Source organism: Trichechus manatus, unplaced genomic scaffold (assembly GCF_000243295.1).
Source record: "Trichechus manatus latirostris isolate Lorelei unplaced genomic scaffold, TriManLat1.0 scaffold00045, whole genome shotgun sequence".
Taxonomy (NCBI): Eukaryota; Metazoa; Chordata; class Mammalia; order Sirenia; family Trichechidae; genus Trichechus; species Trichechus manatus.
Window position 1 is genome coordinate 11,901,895 of NW_004443981.1, and position 21,372 is coordinate 11,923,266.

At 47.8% G+C, this 21,372-nt stretch overlaps 1 long non-coding RNA gene across 1 annotated transcript; it reads left to right on the top strand.

The window, feature by feature from the left end:
- The first annotated feature begins 30 nt into the window (after positions 1-30).
- On the top strand, positions 31-21,019 carry LOC111820640 (uncharacterized). Its single transcript, XR_002824172.1, has 3 exons — positions 31-168; positions 5,541-5,615; positions 20,991-21,019. It is a non-coding gene; the product is annotated as an uncharacterized LOC111820640 (long non-coding RNA).
- Positions 21,020-21,372: the final 353 nt, after the last annotated feature.

The window sequence follows — 21,372 nt, forward strand, 5'->3', positions numbered from 1 at the left end:
CCGAGGCCAGGGGCTGTCCCGGGGCAGTGCAGCGGAGCGGCCGGCGCGCGCGAGGCGGTCCGGCCGCCCCAATAAAGTCTGCTTTGACGAGAAACGCCTGTGCTTCCTTTTTCGCGTCGCGCGGCGTTTGCTCTTGGCTCCTGGCTCCGGGCAAGCGATGGCGGCGGGGTGAGTGTGCAGGGCGCGGGCGAACAAAGGCGGGCGGGCAGCCGAGGAACATAGCCGCCCGCGCTCGCCGCGCCCGGGCCTCGGGGCCCGCATCTCGCAGCAGTTCCCCGTCCCCGCGCCCGCCGTCGTCCGGCGCCCGAGGGCGGGGGGCGGCGCGCGGGGTGGGGGCCGCGGGTTCGGCGGAAGCGCCGCGCGAGCCCCCAGGTCCACCGTTGGGAGGATGTCCGTTATCCTTTTGTGACCCACGGAAACCTGAGACGGAGCCGTTGGGTGCCTGTTTCCCCGTAGATCTTGGAGCTCTCGTCGTGTAGCTTGGCTATTTATAGCTTCCTAAAATTTCCTTTTCTTGAGCTTCCCTTTCTTCGTCGTCCAGCCAATCAGTGCTTCCCAAGCCCACTGTCTTCACCTCTCACTTTCATCGATGCCCCTTCTTATGCGCCCTAGTCTTTGTCTCCTCGTTTAAAATTTCACATTTTTTCGTCTTTGTACATTTTACCTGCAACAGAGCTTAGTTTTTTTTTTTTTTTTTCCTGGCACAAATTAGCAGCAAGTTAAACCTTTCTAAATAGCTATATTGCAGCGAAGTGAATTTGCCCTTATCCATCCTTTGGGTCGACCTGACAGCTCGTTTAAAGCAATACGCATAAAAATTTGCTGGTTTTTAAAAGGATCATGAAAAACTGAAAAGGTGTGTCTTTGTTGTACTCGCTTGGCCAATTTCACGCCCATGTGAATTTGTTGAACGTGAATATTCTCGACGTGTTTACTCTTGGCTTTTGGAATAGTACAAAACTTCGTGCAGTAGAAACCCAATGATCATTCTAAACTTATACATTAATCTTAGATCTAACTCGTAGAAACAAACAGGTGCCTTTCTTGTTGTGAACGCAGAGAAAAGTTTATGTATTCTAATTAAAAGATGACTCTCGATCTAATTTAGGCCCTAAACTCCTAAATGACATCGGACTTGATTTTTCAGGATATTAGTGTAAGGGGAAAAATGATCATTCCCTCTTTGAGTCTGAGTTTCCAAAGCTGAGTAATTCCCCTTGTAGTGCTGCACCCACACAGTTTGACAAAGTCACATCTGTTGAATTAAGTCGTTCTGGCTTCCTAGGTTATAAATTCTGCATGAATATATCACAAAGGAAAACCAGTTGTGGGAGAATTTTTACACTGCTTAATGCTTTTTAATTTCACTTTCCCCACTCTCTAGTCGTTGATGGGAAAATGTCTTTGTAGTTGATACTTCCCCATAGATACCAAGATAGCAAGAGAAATTTAATAATAACTTAGGGGAAGTACCTGATGAGACAGCCTAGTTCCTGAGTCATAGATGTGTAGATGTTCACAATCAAGCGGAGAAAGCAAAGAGGTTTTAAAGTTTTCAGGAAGGGTGGCGGGTGAGAAAGCCCTAAACCAAAAAAAAGCAAACCCATTGCGACTCACAGTGATCACGTAGGACAGAGTAGGACTGCCGTATAGGGTTTCCAAGGAGCGGCTGGTGGATTCAAACTGCCGACCTTTTGGTTAGCAACGAGCTCTTAAGATGTTCCTAAATGCTACCCTAGTCCATGAATAGCTTTTGAAACTTGCCCCAAAGTAGGTAGCCTGTGAGGCAGCCATTAAGTTTTTCTGGAGTGGAAGTTACTCTTGCTGTCCACTCTTAAGTTACAGAGCGTTTTATGACTAGACACGCAAAGACATTGTGTTGGCTTTATTCTGCTTGCACTTGCTGCTAAAGGTGAAAATCAATTTAAAAGGACAGGTTAAACTGCAGTTGCAGAACCATTGGACGCCAAGGGTAAGGAAGGATAATCCGTGTTGTGTTTGGGCAGAATGAATCACTCGCTTGGTTTTTGATTCATGTCACAAAATGAAGTGTGAAGCACCAGGACAAGGAGGAGTTCTGTATGACAGTGCTCAACCATTTTTTAGTCATTCGAGTGTTTTTAGCGCCAGCTTTCTGCAAAGCTCAGTCTACTGGGGAAGTGAATGTCAACAGCTACAGAAGAAAGTAGAAGAATATTGCAAGAATCTTAGCAGTTCTGCAATGCTTTCTAGAGTCACTGAGGAGTTTACTAACAGCTGAGGGGATGTGGTGACAAGCATCCTGGGAGAGATGCATCCTTTGGGCACCTGATCAGGACAGCAGCAGAACAGAGATGAGCGCTGGTAGCTGACAACTCCTTTGACATACCACTTGGCTCATTCCCCAATGGTTGCTTTTGTGAAACCGCCATAATAGCACAAATTGGATTTAGGAGCGTGTGGGGAGGGCAGAGGTGGGAGTGGGAGGAAGAAGAGCAAATTAAAAGACTTCTGGTACTTCTCCTTCCCTGCCCTGTTCAGAGAGAATCTTCTCATGTATTGATTATAGGGAGGCTGATTGTTAAATCCAATTCTGGCATTTTTCTATTTCTAACATTGTGATTGATTCGAGCAATGAACTCATGCTGAGTAATTCCCCTTAACACAAGCTAATTTAGCTGCCTCATGAGATTACCTTTTGGTTAGTTCTAATGTGTAGTTGTCATGAAGCTACTTCAAGTAGTGAGTGCATTGGTGCTCCACCTCAGTTACACTAGTGAGACTGTTAGAGCTGAGCAAGACCTCTAGCCCAGTCTCCTCGTTCTGCAGGCAAGGAAACCAGCTGAGCGAGGTTCCCTGCTCAAGGTCACATTGCAAGGTGGTGATGAGGCTGCAGCTTATGCTTGAACTTACTGCCGTTGGTCAGACTGAAGTTTGGGTGGTAGGACCCGGATCCAGTTCAGGCCCGTGCTGGCTTTCCAGTGAAATAGTTAGAAAAACAGGATGAAAATTCATGTTTATGCATCTAAATCAGATACCTCTAGTTCAGATCAACACAAGTTAAATGAAAAATTAGGCTTTTTTAAAATTTGTTTTTAAATCTTCTAAACTTTAAGTATTCTTTTTGGTTGTGGAATCTTTGAAACCTGGGCTATGAGACAGATACTTTTTATTTTTCCAAGTCAACACATGTACTGAATTTGAGGTTTAAATTACAGTGAAACATCCTACCTGTAAATGTTATAGGTGGAGTCTCAAATTAATGTCTGTAAAGCTAAATTTACTACCTTTTACGCAGCATTTTATTTTATCTCCTTTACTTTCATAAGGTCTTAGTCAAACTCTTTTTCTGAGGCTACACAGTTTATTACAGTAAATGAATCTAGTTATTGCCCATAAATATAAGGGAAGTTAAAATCTTAAGTAATAAATTAGCCTCTGTTTTCCTCTGCTTTGAACACAATGAATAGAAAATTCTGTTGCAATCCATGGTAACTTTCATAGCCACACTTCTTTTCACGCCACACTTAAAACTGCGAAATAGAAATGCAGGAAGCTGACATGTTCACATATTTGTCTGGGAGGTGGTAGGTTCGCGTGGTAGAATGGAAGGAGAGTGTATGGATTTGGGAGTTGTCTTCTCTGTTGTTAGGTGCGGTCAAGTTGCTTCCGACTCACAACCACCCTGTGTACAGCAGAAGGAAACACTGCCCGGTCCTGCGCCATCCTCACAATTGTTGCTGTGTTCGAGCTGATTGTGGCAGCCATTGTGTCAGTCCAGCTCATGAGGGCCTTCTCTTTTTTCATTCGCCCTGTACTTTACTTAGCATGATGTCCTTCTCCAGGGAGTGGTCCCTCCTGATAACGTGTGTGAGACAGTCTTGCCATCCTCACATCTGAGGAGCACTCTGGCTGTACTTCTTCCAAGACAGACTTGTTCATTCTTCTGGCAAGCCCATGGTACATTCAGCATTCTTTGCCAACACCATAATTCAAAGGCATCTGTTCTTCTCCGGTCTTCTTTATTCATTGTCCAGCTTTCTCATGCACACAAGGCGATTGAAAATACCATGGCTTGGGTCCCATGTGCCTTCGTCCTCAGAGTGACATCTTTCATCCTCTCTACACTTGCCATGTAAGAGTGGGTGACACGTAGCTTCTCTCATCTGGGTTTTCTGTTCGTTAAAGAGGAGTTAACAACCCAGGGAGGATTAGGTGAGCCCGGCTGTTCATTCACCAACGCATTAAGCACCTCCCGGGAGGCACTGAGGATATAGCTGGAAACGAGATGGGCGTGGTGCCTGTCTGCAGGGAGCCTGCAATCCAGAAAGGAGATAGGCATGAACAAGTAATTCACAAATACCTACTTAAATGTCAGTTGTAAGATGTCCTAGGGAGAAGTAGAGAATTTGGGGACAGGAGGACCTAGCTTCGCCTAGTACGGGAAAGGCCTCCTCCCTAAGGAAGGGACATTTCAGCTGAGACTGGAGAATGTTAGAGCCGGACAGTTTCCAGATGTAAAGGGTCCAATCCAGTGTTTGGCTGTGAACCAGGCCCTTTTTTTTTTTTTAAATGCTAATTTCTATGTGAAAATGGTGTAGTAAAATAAATCAAGTCATAAATTTGTAAATATTTGGGATGAGCCCACTGCACTTAGTATATAGAAAGGCTGTTGTTAGCCTTTGAAAATCATCAAATTGACCTCCTGAAACTGCTCTGGAGGGTGGCTAGGGTTTTCTCAGCACTTGGCTACAAATATCAGGTCCTGCTTTCTGTATTTTTTAATGAGCCATCCCCCATTCAAAGTTCCCACTATAACTTGGGGCTTAATAGTGGAAATTGTTTTGGAGTTCCAGGACTTGGAAAGTAGACCAACTGTAAATGTACTTAGGGAGGCAAAAATGAGCCATGCAAAGAGCAGACTCTGGAGCCAGGAAAAGTCGGATTCACGTCCTGGCTCTGCCATTTACCATCTGCGTAACCATCAGAAAAGCCTTTTAACCTCCTAACTCTTAATTTCCACAGCTTTGAAACAGGACTAGTAATGCCAGTCTTCAGGGCTTACAGGAATCAGCAATCATGGAAGTGAAGTGCCCGGCTCGGGTGCGCAGAGTTGTTAACAAAGAGAAGAAAGTGTTCGTGCCTTCCAGGCCTGGTTTATGTTTCCTTCCTCACCTCCTTCCGGGGGGGCACTGACTCCTGTCCACTCACACCTCAGCTTCTGGGCTTTTCTTTGCATCCAGGTACTGCTAGCTTTAGGGTCCTGATGCTGACTTTAGGGACCCTGCGTTCACTTGGGTTTTTAAAGCAGAGATATCATTTGCTAGCCAGTCTTTTTTTTTTTTTTTCTTTTTTAAAGAGATTTGCAGTATCTGTGATAAGTTTTTAATCTGTGAGCTAGGTGGATTACTGTCGGTTCAGGGTGGAACAAGTGATCTGCTTCAGTGTTTGCTGTGCAGTCAGAGCTCGATTTCTCGATATTGGAGCTCCTTTTGGAAGTGTTTCTGCATCTGTGATCCAGCTGCTGGTACCTTACTGGTATTTTTTTCCTTGTGACACAGAGGTGCTTTGGACGGAGAGGCCAACCCCAAGAAGAACGAGAGCATTGTCACAGTGGGCAGCCCAGCGCTGGCAAGGTGAGGAAAGAGGAGTACGCCCCAGTCTTTTCTCTCTCTCCATGTCCCAGCACAGTGCTGTCACCAAGCTTACTTGGTCATCTTTAGGACAGAGTTCTTTCTTCCCTTGTGTCATGTACAATTTTCTCCTTGGGAATTCAGGTCTGGGGCTGGGGAGGAAGGACTTTCTTACGTCAGGCCATCCTGTTTTCTACCTGAGGGATGCATTGGGACTGTCCCTCCACTATTCTGCTTAAATGGCATTGTCAGGGCTTACCACAATTCCCGACTGCCTGAATCTTTCTAGTGATTTTCTAACCAAATCCTACCAAAGGGTGTGCTAACCCTGACATCCTCTGAGATAATGCCATCCCACAACGCCACTCCTTATACCATCTCCTTTGCTGATCTCCTACCCTGTCTACCATGCTCGCTGAAGACCTGGCACTTGAGCTGTAACCTTGGTCTCCCACCTGAGCCAGACGAGCCCGTGCTTAACTTTCGTCACCTAGGCCTCTTCATCTTGTGACTTCTGCAACTCCGGTTACTTTCATTTCCACCTCTCTTCAGCGGCCATATCCTGGTCCTTGTCGTTCCTAAGAATAGTACCATGTCGGGAATCTTAAACTGCCAGCATCCTGCCTGGACTGAAGCCGCCTGTCCTCTATCTCTCATACCTCCTCTCCCACTCTCCCTGCATGCTGCCCACAGGCCTTCCCTTTTCCAATCTCTCCTCCTTTCCCGGATTAGAATCGGAGGTGGTCACCCACATCCTCAGCTTCCTGCATTGCTTCTGTCTGATCGAACGTCCCTTGACCAGCTGTCTTAGTCATCTAGTGCTGCTATAACAGAAATACCACAAGTGAATAGCTTCAACAAACAGAAATTGATTCTCTCACAGTCTAGTAGGTTACAAGGCTGAATTCAGGGCATCTGCTCCAGGGGAAGCCTTTCCCTGTTGGCTCTGGAGGAAGGTCCTTGTCATCAGTCTTCCCTTGTTCTGGGAACATCTCAGTGCAAGAACCTCAGGTCCAAAGGACACGCTCTGCTCCCAGCGCTGCTTTCTTGGTGGTATATCCCCAACTCTCTGCTTGCTTCCCTTTCCTTTTATCTCTTGTAAGATAAAAGGTGGTGCAGGCCACACCCTAGGGAAACTCCCTGTAGGTTGGATCAGGGATGTGACCTAAGTAAGGGTGTTACAATCCCACCCTAATCCTCTTTAACATAAAATTACAATCACACCCCCAACACCCTTTTAGCTCAGTAATGAAGTCGCTCCCGAGGTTCACCCTTCAGCCAAAGATTAGACAGCCCCATAAAACGAAACGAGACTAAAGGGGCACAATAGCAGAGGGACTAGGACTAGAAGGCAGGAGGGGGCAGGAAAGCTGGTAGTAGGGAACCCAAGGTCGAGAAGGGAGAGTGTTGACATGTGGTGGGGTTGTTAACCGTGTCATAAAACGGTATGTGTGCTAACTGTTTAATGAGAAACTATTTGTTGTGTAAAGCTTTGTCTAAAGTGCCATAAAAAAAAAGTTACAATCACAAAATGGAGGACAACCAGACAATACTGGGAATCATGGCCCAGCCAAATTGATACACACATGTTTTGGAGGAACATAATTCAATCCATGATACCAGCCCACCCCTGCCTCTGTGTACTGAAGTCTTGGGATCTGCTGGGGGAAACGCCACGCATGTATGGAGATTTTCGCCGACTTACGCTGGTCTCCGGTAGCAGCTGAGCGTTTAATGTCACTTGACAATTTTTTTCGCTTGTCCTAAGTCAGCCCCCTCCACCATTTGCCCAACAAATTCTCCAAATTACTTTTCCAAGAGTCCTTAACAGGTCTGCTTCTGGCCATCTTCCCATTTCCCTCTGGTAGCTAGATTACAGTGGAGGGTCAGCGAAAATGAGGAAAACCCTCATGAGACGAAGTGACACAGTGGCTGTAACAGTGGGCTCAGAAAGCAATGGTTGTGAGGTTGGTGCAGGACCCAGCAGCATTTTGGTCTGTTGTCCACAGGGTCACTACGAGTCGGAACCAACCCAACCCTGAACAACAGCCCGATTACATTGCTTCCTACTTCAAGAAAATGGGAGCGATCAGAATTTATTTCCTTGAAGGCCAGCTTCCCCTTTCTACCTGTTTTACAAATGAAACGGCAGAAAGATCCTTCCGTTCTCAGGCACACAGTGCTGCTCTGGCCCCACCTGTGCACATGCCCCCCACCTCGTCCCCCTGGGCCCGCACCGCCGCTTACCTTCTCCCATAGACTGTCCGTTTCTCCCTGCTCCTGGCTCTTTTCTTTCAGATTCTTTCCTGACATTTAAACAAAGCCTCTCTTGATGCTCTGTCTCCCTCTAGCCACTGCCTCATCTCCTTTCCTTCTCAGCTAAACTCCGTCCGTCTTGTAGTCTTGGTGTCATCTGGCCCCATGTCCTGTCACCCGTCGGTCTACCAGACGTCCTGCCATGTGGTGCCCAAGCAAGTGAAGGCTGTTCTGAACTTGTTTATTGCGCATCTCTTGCACTTGACAGCATCTTGCTCCCTCGCTGGTTCCTGCCTTGGCTCTTTCCACTGTCTCCTCCTGCTCCATCTTCTCTCTCTGGCTTTGCCTCCTCTGACCACTCCCCTCGTTCTGCATGCTCTCCTGGGCCGTCCGACCCACTCTTGGGACAGTAACTGCCACCTGTGTGCTGACTGCTCTGAAACCTTTCATGTCTAGTCTGGATGTTCCCCAGGCTCTAAATCAGTGTCCACAGACACCCCTGCACAGTGTCCCACAGGCCTCAAAGTCATTGGGTCTAAACTCAACCCCCCGCCAACTCTCTGCTCAGATCTGCTTCCTCTCCAACAGTCACTCTCACCTATCACACCCAGTTGCCCAAGACCAAAACCTGGGCCCTTCTGACTCCTCTCGTGCCCTGGTCCCCCATGTGTGGTCGCCAAGTCCTCATGGTCTTACCTTGTGAACGTTTTTCAAACTCATCTCTTCTCCATCTGTGCTACTGCTGTCCTCAGCTGCTCTACCAGCCTCCAGTCTTCCATCCCCAAGGCGCATCTGTACTTCCCCAGCATGCAGATGTGACCACATCACTTCCAGAGGCCTCGGGATAGGCCAGCCCCTCAGGAAGGCCGTCATTCCCAAGCCTTCCGGCCTCCTTTCCTGTCCTTCCTCTACCTCCAGATGGATGCACCATGATGGCTGTTACCTGTGCTTTCAGACTGTCCGTTTTCCCCCGACTAAGATACCCTCTCCCATCTCTTTCACCTTTTCTTCTTCCAAGAAGATCAGATGATATCTCCAGGCAGCTTTCCTTACAGGGGTGTTTTCACAGTGCTCTGCCCAAACTGCTCTCCTACTTAGATTATAATGAACATACCTGGGAATGGTTGTGCTTTCCCACAAAACCACGCCTTCTTTGAGGGCAGGGAAACGAGGGCCACCCCAGGGCTGGACACGTGGTGGTCCCACCTGAGTGGTACCTGGTGATACCACCTCTGTCCTCCTCTACTCCCTCAAGTCCGGAGTCCTTAGCTGGGCTCTAAGGAACATGGTAGAGAAGAAAAAAATAGGCGCTTTGAGGTCAGACAGGCCTGGATTAGAATATTTTTCCACCGTTTACTAGCTACGTGAACTTAGGTGAGTCTCTCAATCTCTGAGTTAGTTTCCTCGTCTGTAGAATAAGGAAGGTACTGTTGAAGAAGTCCGTACAATGTGATTGGGATAACCTGCACATCTCGCCTGGCGTGTAAGAGATGCTAGACAAATTTCCTCCTCTAGTATTACTTTCTTCCGCCCTCCTGCTCTTTTCTCCCCCGCCCCCCATTCTGGCTTCACAGAAGTCTCATTGAACAGGCCCCCTCGTTTTCCATGCCTTTGCTTATACTCCCTTCATTCTGGAATTCGTTCCTGGTATGCACACACCTCTCCTTCAAGATGCCTCAGGGCATCCCCGGTCCTCCAGTTAGAAGTGGTGCCCCCCCACCCCCGATTTCCTCACAACACAGAGCATCCCTGGTCCTCCAGTTAGAAGTGGTGCCCCCCTGCCCGCCGATTTCCTTACAACACAGGGTATCCCCAGTCATCCAGTTAGAAGTGCCCCCCCCAACCCGATTCCCTCACAACACAGGGCATCCCCTGTCCTCCAGTTAGAAGTGCCCCCCGCCCCATTTCCTCACAACACACAAGGTTCCTAACCCTCTGCTCGTTGCATCATTACTTGTGGATAGTTATTAGGTTGGGAGCTGTTACAGATTGAATTGTGTTCCCCCAGAATATGTGCTGGAATTGTAACCTTTATACCCGGGAATGTAATCCCATTTGGGAATAGGGGTTTCTTTGTTAGTAAATGAGACCGTGTCAGTTTTAGAGTATGTCTTAAACCTAAGGACCTCTGAGATATTTAAAGAGCAGATGAGACACAGAGAAGCAAGCACAAACAGGGGAAAGATAGATGCCACATGGCGATGTCCAAGGAACTGAAGGGGGAGGGACGCCGGGGCTAGAGAACCTGATACAGGGCCCTTCCCCCAGAGCCGACAGACAAAGCCTTCCCCTAGAGCTGGCGCCCTGAATTTAGACTTCTAGCCCCCTGAACTGTGAGAAAATAAATTTCTGTTGGTTAAAGCCGCCCACTTATGGTACTTCTGTTATAATAGCATGAAAAGAAACTAAGACGGGAGCCACCAGACGGCAGGGTCTTGCTTCATTTTTGTAGCTCTCGGTGGTTCTGAGCATTCAGGGCCTCCAACCAAACCCGCTGCCATCAAGTCGATTCTGACTCATAGCAACCCTAGAGGACAGAGTAGGACTGCCCCATAGGGTTTCCAAGGAGTGCCTGGTGGATTCAAACTGCCGACCTTTTGGTTAGCAGCCGTAGCTCTTAACCACTACACCACCAGGGTTTCCACTCAGGGCCTGGAACATACTAAATGTTAACATGAATGGTTATTTAATTTAATAGGAGGTGGGGGAAATGCTTCCTCTTTGCTGGGCCAAACAATGTTGTCAGATTCTTAAAATAATCAAACTCCCTGAAACTGTGGCCCCTGAACGCTCTGCTAACCCAGAACTAAACCATTCCCGAAGCCCACTTTTCAGACAAAGATTAGACAGTCCCCTAAAACAAAAAATAACACCTGTGAGGAACTTGCTTCTTATTTCAATCAAATATATGAGACCAAATGGGCAGCTCCTGTCCAAAAGCAAGACGAGAAGGCAGGAAGGGACAGGAACTGGTCAGACGGACACAGAGAATCCAGGGTGGAAAGAGGGAGCGTGTTGTCACATCGTGGGGGTTGCAACCAATGTCATGAAACAATCTGTGTATGAATTTTTGAATGAGAAATTGAGCTGTAAACTTTCACCTAAAGCACAATATAAAACGTTAATAATCAAACTCCCTGGGAACTCTGAATTTTAGCTTGCTTCTCCTCAAGGTTTTTGTGAGTGAAATTTCCATATTGCAAGCAAATTAAAAAATGTCTGGAAACTAGACATAAATCAGGAAAATTTATTGCAAACACAATGAAAAATCATCAGTCTTGAATTTAGTTTGTCATATGAAGAAAATATTGTCCACCCCAAACTACATGAAAGTGATGTACATTTCTAGTTATTTCTCTAAAGCAAATTCAGCAGGGAGTCAGTGCTAAGAAGACCCTTTCTACACACTGTGCTTTGTAAAGATAATCTTACTTTGACACGCTCAAGTGAAGCTGCCAGAGTCTTTCATCCAGCTCTCTCGTGTTGTTGTTCTGTGCCAAGGAGTCTATTCTGACTTATAGCCCTCTCCTAGCAAATGGTATTACTAGCAAAATCCTGTTGCAGCCACTACCACAACATCAAGAGGGAGTCCATTTAAAAGACCATTTCCTGTTAAAATAATCGCCTTATTGATTGACGTGTTAATCCAATAGCTAGCAAGTAAAAATGCTGTTTGTGTTCTAGGCAGATTGGGGTGTTTTATAGATTTGTTCGCACACCTCTCTTTCACCCATGAAGACTCCGCTCATCCCTGTTTTTCTTCAGACTTGTTGAGCTCCAGGTGTAAAGCTTACTAAATGAGAGAGTGGAACCCCTCCAGTTCTGGCCCCACCTGAAGCAGGAAGCCACATCCAGCAGTGAGTTCATACTGCCAAGATTCATTAGAACCCACTATTTCAATGTTTAGAGTTGCAAACAAGCCAGTATACACACATGTATAGCTTTTAAATCATATTTCCCAATCCTATATTTGTTGTTTTTTAGGAGCCTGTAAAAATGGCGTAGCGGAGGCATCTGATCTCTAACTTCACAAGAGGGAAGGACAATCAAGATCAGCAGCCCAAGGCTGATTCCTATGAGGTGGAGATCAGACATGCCTCTTCTCTCCAACCTTTTTACCAGTTCTGACACCAGCTGAATTATCATTGCAATGGCCACATAGAGCTCACAGACCATACTCAGTTACAGGGTTGATTAAGGAAGTAACAGGTTACAATTCAAGATCAGGAATGCTCAGGATACAGTTCTGCAATCAGGACGGCCTCTTCTCAGCCGTGCTCACAGGCAGACCTCTCTGGTCCTTGGCCCCTCAGCCCCTGGGCCCCTCAGGCCAGCCTCTTCCCTGCTCCAGCAAGTGTTACAAAGCTCTTTTAGCTCTGCTAGTAAGTGCCCTGAGGCACCCACTCCACCAGTAAGCCTGGCCCGAAGGCACTCATGCTTTGTGAACCAGGAAGCCCACTGCACTGTGTCCTGCTGGTCTCCTACTGGTCTGCTGGTTCTGTTGTCTCTGCTGCTGGCATTTCTCTGTGTCTTGCCATCTTCGGTGTTACAGCTCTCTCTGTCTGCTGGGTCTAGGAGAGTTCAGCACAGGGATCCCTGGTCCAAAGGATGCACTTTGCTCCTGTCTCCTAGTGGTAGTCAGGTCCCACCCCTGATCTCTAACTGGCTCTCTTTTCAGCCTAGTGGGATGGAAAAACTGACCAATCCCCTCGTTAACATTCCATACACCTTGTTTGCATGGTCCCAGCCCCACAAGGGTGCCATGTACCTTATTTACATAATTAGCAAGCTATCCAATCCCCTTGGTGGGCTACAAGCCCTCATTTACATAGTCCTACCTAGTCTTTTTATGGGAATTTCAAGACCATGGCAAGAAAGGACATATAAAAGCCATCCATCGCACCGCAGACACAAATTTAGTAATGTACATATTATAGAGTAAATATAACATGTAAGTCTTTATCTTATTAAATATATCTGTCATACAAACCTATTGAGATTGGGCAGAGGGGTGTCTTGACCATCATTGAACATATTTATTATCCTTGCCAGAATAATAATAATAGCAGCTAGCTCTCATATAGCCCTTATCGTGTGCCAGGTATTGTTCTAAGCTCTGTCGATAAGGTAACAAGTCAGGTAAACCCAAAACCAAACCCATTGCCGTTGAGTCTATTCCGACTCATAGCGACCCTATAGGACAGGGTAGAACTACCCTATAGGGTTTCCAAGGAGCGCCTGGTGGATTTGAACTGCCGACCTTTTGGTTAGCAGCCGAACTCTTAACCACTATGCCACCAGGGTTTCCACAAGTCAGGTAGATGCTGTTAACTCCATTTTACAGTCGAGAAATAATCAGATGTGTGGTCAATATACAGAATTTGTAGAGTGCTTTTGCAACTTTAAACAGTGTATTTGTATATTATTTGTATTAGTATATAAACACCTTCAACAAACAAGCTAAACGTTGACTAGAGGAATGGCTGAATTCATTGCCGTGTGTCCCACGTAGGTAAATGTCTGCATCTGCTTAGTAAAAGGTATGGGGCCCCTTTGGCAGACACATCATTGCCTACCCAGCAGCTCCTCTTCTCCCAGTGCTCGATGTTCCCTTCTTACAGAGCCCTGCTTCTTTTCAAGTGTTGTCATTCTTGTTATGTGCCATTGAGTCAGCTCTGACTCACAGCGACTGTATGGAGAGCAGAATGAAACACTGTGCGGTCCTGTGCCATCCACTCAGCCATTGCTATGTTTGAGCCCACTGTGACAGCCACCATGTCAATCCATCTTGCTTAGGGTCTTCCTTCCATTCGCTGATCCTCTACCAAGTGTGATGTCCTTCTCCAAGGAGCGGTCCCTCCTGATAACAAGTCCAAAGTACGTGAGACAAAGTCTCACCATCCTCACTTCTAAGGAGCATTCTGGCTGCACTTCTTCCAAGACAGATCTGTTCGTTCTTCTGGCAGTCCATGGCATGTTCAAGATTCGTCACCAACACCACAATTCAAAGGCATCAGTTCTTCAGTGTTCCTTATTCATTGTCCAGCTTTTGCATGCATATGAGGCGACTGAAAATACCATGGCTTGGGTCAGGCGCACCTTAGTCCTCAAAGTGACATCTTTGCTTTTTAACACTTTAAAGAGGTCTTTTGCAGCAGATTTGCCCGTTGGCAATACATCATTTGATTTCTTGGCTGCTGCTTCCATGGGTGTTGATTGTGGAGGCAAGTAAAATGAAATCCTTGACAACTTCAGTCTTTTCTCCGTTTATCATGATGTTGCGTATTGGTCAGGTTGTGAGGATTTTTGTTTTCTATATGTTGAGGTGTAATTCATACTGAAGGCTGTAGTCTTTGATCTTCATCAGTAAGTGCTTCAAGTCTTCTTCACTTTGAGCAAGCAAGGTTGTGTCGTCTGCATATTGCAGGTTGTTAATGAGCCTTCTTCCAATCCTGATGCCATGTTCTTCTCCACATAGCCCAGCTTCTTGGATTATTTGCTCAGCATACAGATTGAATAAGTATGGTGAAAGGATACAACTTTGATGCACCTTCCCTGATTTTAAACCACACAGTATCCCCTTGTTCTGTTTGAACGACTGCCTCTTGGTCTATGTACAGGTTCTGCATGAACACAAGTGTTCTGGAATTCCCATTCTTTGCATTGTTATCCGTAATTTGTTATGATTCACACAGTCGAATGCCTTTGCATAGTCAATAAAACACAGGAAAACAACTTTCTGGTATTTTCTGCTTTCAGTCAAGATCCATGTGATATCAGCAATGATATCCCTTGTTCCATGTCCTCTTCTGAATCTGGCTTGAATTTCTAGCAGTTCTCTGCCAATGTACTGCTGCAACTGCTTTTGAATTATTTTCAGCAAAACTTTACTTGTGTGTGATATTAATGATCTTGTTCAATAATTTCTGCATTCTGTTGGGTCACCTTTCTTTGGAATGGGTGCAGATTTTGATCTCTTCCAATCGGTTGGCCAGGTCGCTGTCGTTCAAATCTCTTGGCATAGATGAGTGAAGACTTCCAGCCTTGGTGGTTCGGTGGTGAAGAGCTCGGCTGCTAACTAAAAGGCTAGTAGTTCGAATCCACCAGCTGCTCCTTGGAAACCCTATGGGACAGTTCTACTGTGTCCTCTAGGGTCACTATGAGATGAAATCCACAGCAAAGGGTTTGGTTTTTTGGTTCTCCAGCTCTGGAAGCATCTCCTGGAGACCATTCCCATAGCCCTGTGTTCCCATAGCCCTGGGCATTTCTTCACTGTACTTACTGTGTTGTGCTGGAACTATGCATCTGTTTCCCCCAGTGAATTACACAGAAGACAAAACAACTAAATCAGTCACTAAGTACCCACTGCCACCATGTGGCAGGCACCCGGCCAGGTGCCCAGAGCTCAGCAATGAGCAAGCCGGCTGGAGCCTCTCTTCTTAAGGTGGGGGAAGTGGTATGTAGACTTCACTAACTTGGTGGGAGTCATAGCATTTGAGTCGAAAGAGACCCTAGAACTGATTTAGTTCAACCACTTGAGATCCCTAAGTGAAGTACTTGGGACGTGTGTTGAGCTGAGGGGGCTCTTGGGCTCTCATCCTGGAGGATGACTGTGTTGCTGTGAGCTCCTTCCGCCACGCCAGTCTTAGGTCAGCTCTGGTCCTCATCTTCCTCTGCTCAAAAGCCTTCCAGTCACACCCCTTTCAGTCACAGCATGTTAACCACCATGTCCCAGTGTGCCTTGTCCATCCTTGCCTAGCCTTTCATCTGGAAGGTCTCCCTCCCCAAGCTCTGCCTCTGGACACTTCGGCGTGTCCCTCAAATACCACCTCATCAGCATTCCCACCCGACCCAGCTCTCCCTCTTTTAAGCAGCTGTATTCCTCTGAGTAACGTGGTATTTGAGTTGTAATTGTATGTAATATTGCTTCCCCACCAGATTATCATTTCCCCAAGGTGGGGACCCTGTTTGGGATAAATAATTAGCAACATCTGTCCCAATTAAAATTCCATATCCGCTTGGAGCTAGCAACCCCACTGGTTGATTGAACACTTTGTAGCGGCCCAACAATGGAGCAAAGGGAATGCCCATTAGTAGGGGAAGGTGTGTCCATCGTGTGGAATATACGCAGCCGTTAAAAGGAACAAGTGAGGTTGCTGCCAACTGACATGAGAAGAAGCAAATCATGGAAATTTAGAGAGTATGATCCCATTTGTTTTTTTAAGAAAACCCTCCCCAAACACCTGTGTGTGTGTGTGTTTATGTTATTATGTGAGCATAAGAAAGGAATGTGAGGTTCCACATGCATTAGTTAATACTGGTTACCTTGGGCGAGGCAGGGGTCCCAGCGGCACCTCGGAGGAAGAGCCTGGCAGTCTAAAGAAGCAGCATCGAGAACTCCCTGGAGCACGATTCTACTCTCACACATCTCCAGATAAAGACAGTTTTGTTTCTTCCTCCCTGTTCTTTATATCCCCCCCCTTTTTTTTCCTTGCCTTGCTGACCTTGCTGGGTCCTCCAGGACAGTTTGAACCATACTGGAAGTGGTGACAATGGCTATCTTTGTCATCTTTCCATTCTGAAAGGGGAAGCACTCAGTGTCTCACCATTATGTATGATGTCTGCTGTGGGTTTTATGTCCTTACCCATTATCGGGGCAAGGAAGTCCCCTTCCATTCCTAGTTTGCTAAGAATTGTTCTCATGAATGGATACTGACTTTCGTCTGCAAACAGAGGGACGCCCGTAGGACTTCTTCATCCTCCGTTAGTGACAGATTATGCTGAGCATTCCAGTACTGAACCAAGCTGGCTCTCCTGGGAAAAGCCCCGCTCCCCTGTGTGGTATTCTTGTTATGTATTGCTGGATTCAGCTTGTTACTCGTGGGATTTTTGCATCTCTTTTCCCGAGTGAAATGGGCCAGTACTTTTCCCTTTTCATATTCCCCTTGTCAGATTTGGTGTCAGGGTTATGACTGCCTCACAGAATAAGTTGGGCAGTTCCCTCCTGTTCTATGTTCTGACTTTGTGTAAGCGTGGAATTCATTGTTCCCTGAATGCTTATTAGAACACCCAGCTGAAGCCACCCAGGCCTGGAGGTTTCTTTGTGGGAAGGCTGACTCCTGATCAGCTCTTGCTCTTCCATAAATCTCAGTGCTATCCCTTCCTCCCCATCCCCCCAGACCACACGGCCTCTCCCCTGGACCATCGTGGCACCCTAGGGGGTGTACCTCCTCCTCATCTAGTGCCCCTGAAGCTCCCTCAATCCTGGCTCTCTCCGGGCCCAAAATGTCTACCAGTCCCCACTGCCCCTGATAAAATCCACATCTCTAGCAAGGCACCCACCAACCTCTGCTGTAACCCAACCTCCCCGGACTTCCTTCTGAGTGCAAAACGCAGGACCCAGGACCACCTGTCCAACTTCCCTTCCCACTGTGCTCTGCTGAACTGGTGGCACACCCGGGTCTCTCGTGTCAGGGCCTCTGCCCATGAGGGTCACTACAAAAGGCTGTCAGACCAGACCCCTCGTGCTGCCAACGCCACCTCTTCCGGGAAGCCTGCCCCTTCCCTTTGCCCACAGGTTTCCTCCGTCCTGTAGCTCTCAATTTCTGCATAGTATCAGACTGCTTTGGGGTGGATATTAAGCAAGTATTCCAAGAGGACAGGCATATATTATAACTGCTCACCTCTTCAGGTACCAGGCACCATGCTAAGTGCTGGGATACCTCAATGGCCAAGTCCAGCCATACAGAGCTTCCCAGTCAGCGGGAAATAGAACAGCTTTCAATGCACAAGCGTAAAGAACCAAATACAAATCACCCAGAGTCCCACACATAACATACCAGAGCAGTTCTTCCCAGCTTTAAGAAGGCGTAAAATAACCCATAGAGGGTCAGTGAAAAGAGGGAGACCCTCCTTGAGATGGGTGGACAGTGGCTACAACAATGGGCTCATACACACAACGATTGTGAGGATGGTGTAGGACAGGTCAGCGTTTTGTTCTGCCGTATGTAAGGTTGCTGTGAGTCAGAGCCAACTCAATCGCAACTTAACAACAACAGATAACCTACTGGAATAGGGAGGTATACCCCATTTTGCAGATGAGGGTACTGTAAAAGTGGTGTGGGGGCATTTGACTTTCTCTAACTTCACAAGGGAGAGGAGAATCAAGATCAACGGCCCAAGGCTGATTCCTGTGAGCAGAGGTCAGACATACCTCCTCTCTCCAACCTTTTTACCAATTCTGACACCAGCCGTCCCTTCCACGGCACCCTACTTCTCTGCTGGGTTCAGTAATTCATTGCAATGGCCACACAGAACTTGCAGGCAATGCTTACAATTATGGGGTTTTTAGGGAAGTAACAGGTTACAACTCAGGATCAGGAACAACTCAGGATACAGTTCATCCATCAGGACAGCTTCTGGCTGTGCCCACAGGCAAGTCTCTCTCTGGCCTCGGCCTCTCAGCCCCTTGGTCTCTCGGCCTGCCTCTGCCCTGCTTGGGCAAGTGTTACAAAGCTCTTTAGCTCTGCTGATAAGAGCCCGGGGCACCCCACTCCGCAAGAAAGCCTCGGCCCCAAGGCGCCCAGCTCTCTCACTCTGTGAGTGGACACACCCATTGTGGCCACCTTGCTAGTAAGCCCACTGCACCGTCTCACGCCGATCTCCTGGTTCTGCTGCCGCCGTTTCTCTGCCGCTGCTTCTCACCTTCAGGCCATCCCCAATGTTACAACTCTCTCTCTGTCTCTTTCCTGGTCTGGGAGGTTCTCAGTGCAGGGATCCTAGGTCCAAAGGCCGCGCTTCGCTCATGGCTCTTTTTGGTGCTAATGAGGGTCCCCCCTCTGCTCTGGGTTGGCTCTCTTTTAAGCCTAGTGGATGGCAAAACCCCTCCTTAGTGTTCCATACACTTTATTTGCATGGTCCCACCCCTACAAGGGTGCCATGCACCTTATTTGTATTATTAGCAAGCTGTCCAATCTCCTTGGTGGGCCACAAGCACCTCATTTGCATAGTCCCACCCAATCATTTGGTGGAGTTACAAGACCATGGCTAGAAAGGCCATACAAAAGCAATCCATCGCACCACAGGAACTGAGGCACAGAGAGCTTAAGCCAGAGGTCACATGGCTAAGGAGCGATGCGGTCTGGATTTTGATTCCCGCGGCCTGGCTCAGAGCACTCCCTCAACTTTTTTTTTTTAGTATAATGGGTGGAGCTGTTTGGCCCTGTTTGGTGACCTGAAATTTGTACTTTCTACACCCGTCTTACTCTGGGGCCACAGAAACATGCCTTCTGGCCCATGACATACCTGCTCTGCCTGCTTTTTCTCAGGCTAATGTGGGACCTGCTTCCCCAGACCCTTCCACAAACTGCTGTGTGGCCTCAGGCTAGTCGATGGGCTTCTCCGGCCACATCTGTGAAAAAAGGATGGGATCCAGCCTGGGCTTTCAGGCACCGCACAGAACCTGCCCCTCACAGGGGCACCCGGGGTCACTGGTGTCCCCAGTGGGGGGACAGGGTGTTCCCAGGCCCCTCCTTACTCCTCACTTCCTGCATGGCAGTGGGCATGTCCAGGCGTCTCCAGAGGGGAAACCTGTGCTTAGCAAACCTCATCCAAAGGCAATGACCCCAAAGGAAGCATGTGTCCCCACTGGGGGGACAGGGTGCTCCCAGGCCCCACCCTAGTCCCCACTTCCTGCATGGCAGTGGGCATGTCCAGGCGTCTCCAGAGGGGAAACCTGTGCTTAGCAAACCTCACTCAAAGACAATGACCCCAAAGGAAGCATTGGTTCCCAACGACATGCTCGCCCCGGGAGCACTTCCCTCTCCGCCAGCCCTTTCCTCCACAGCACCTGCGATCCAGGGGGCGCTGAGGCCCCACAAGGCTGCCTGCTGGAGCGTGGGGGACAAGGGGCAACCCTGGGGACCACTGCTCCCTCCCTTCCCGGCCTCAGTTTGGCAGCTTTGTTATGGAAGGGGTGAGAATAGCAGCGATGGCATGCCCCAAACACGCTGCAGGCAGAATGTAGCAGCTGGGCTGGTCAGGGGTTGGAGCAGGGCTCAATGAACCATGTGAGGGGCTGGCCTTGTCTCTGTCCTCCGTGGGCTGGATGGCAGGCTCTTCAGATGGTACTGTCCCTGGCGTGGGTGACATGTGGGCCTCTGCTCCTCCCCCGAGGTTGCTAAAACCATCCCCCCATAGTCAGCCCCTGCTGAGGGGACACACGGGCTTTCCCTCACCACCACCCCCACTAGATGGGCGCCTTACCTTTCTATGCCAAGGCAGACTGGGGAAGCCTACAGACCCCTCATCAAAATATTTTTAAATAAATAAAACAAAAGGGTCATGAAGGAACCCAATTGTGTAGAAATACAGTTAATAAAATTAGAAGAAATCGTGTGTAACGTAGTAGTGTACTTTATTTAACACATTAAATAACGAGATGAAGTCGCAAGTCTAATATTCACCATGATTTTGAAGCAGTGATGAGCATAAAGAGAGATTTCTACAACAGCTGAAGTGTGATATGAAAATGTCTGGGTTTCTGTTGGTGACAGTCTCAGAAATGGTGGGCACTGATGGGCTGGGGGCTGGCCTTCCTAACTGATGGAAGAGTTGGGTGAAAAGGAAGAGGTAAATTTTTCTCATCCAACTTCCCAGACCCCTGAATTCTATCCTCTGATAGCCCTGCGCCCAAGTTCTGTCCATGGACCCTGGGCTAAGAACCCTGCTCTAGGTGATGCCGTTGTTGCTGTGTGCCTTCAGTTGATTCTGACTCATGGTGACCCTATAGGACAGAGTAGAGCTGCCCCGTAGGGTTTCCTAGGCTGTGATCTTTACGAGAGCAGATCACCAGGTCTTTTCTCCTGTGGATCCCTGGCTCTAGGTGGTAGGGTGTGTAAGACAAGTGTCGTGGATTGAATTATGTCCCCCAAAAAATATGTGTGTCGGTTTGGCTGGGCCGTGATTCCCAGTGTTGTGTGGTTGTCCTCCATTTTGTGATTGTAATTTTATGTTAAAGAGGATTAGGGTGGGATTGTAACACCCTCACTAAGGTCATGTACCTGATCCAACGTAAAGGGAGTTTCCCTGGGGTGTGGCCTGCACCATCTTTTATCTTACTAGAGATAAAAGGAAAAAGAAGCAAGCAGAGAGTTGGGGACCTCATACGACCAAGAAAACAGTGCTGGGAGCAGAGCACGTCCTTTGACCTGGGGTCCCTGCATGGAGAAGCGCCTAGTCCAGGGGAAGATGATGAGAAGACCGACAGAGAGAAAGCCTTCCCCTGGAGCTGACGCCCTGAATTTGGACGTTTAGCCTAACTTACTGTAAGGAAATAAACTTCTCTCTGTTAAAGTCATCACTTGTGGTATTTCTGTTAGAGCAGCACTAGATGACCAAGGCAACAAGCTAAGAGAGAAATGGGAGGCCTGAGAGGCGGAGAGAAGCAGTCTTCACTGTTGGGTGGTCTGTTTCAAAGGGAAGCTGATCGAATGCCTCTGGGCCT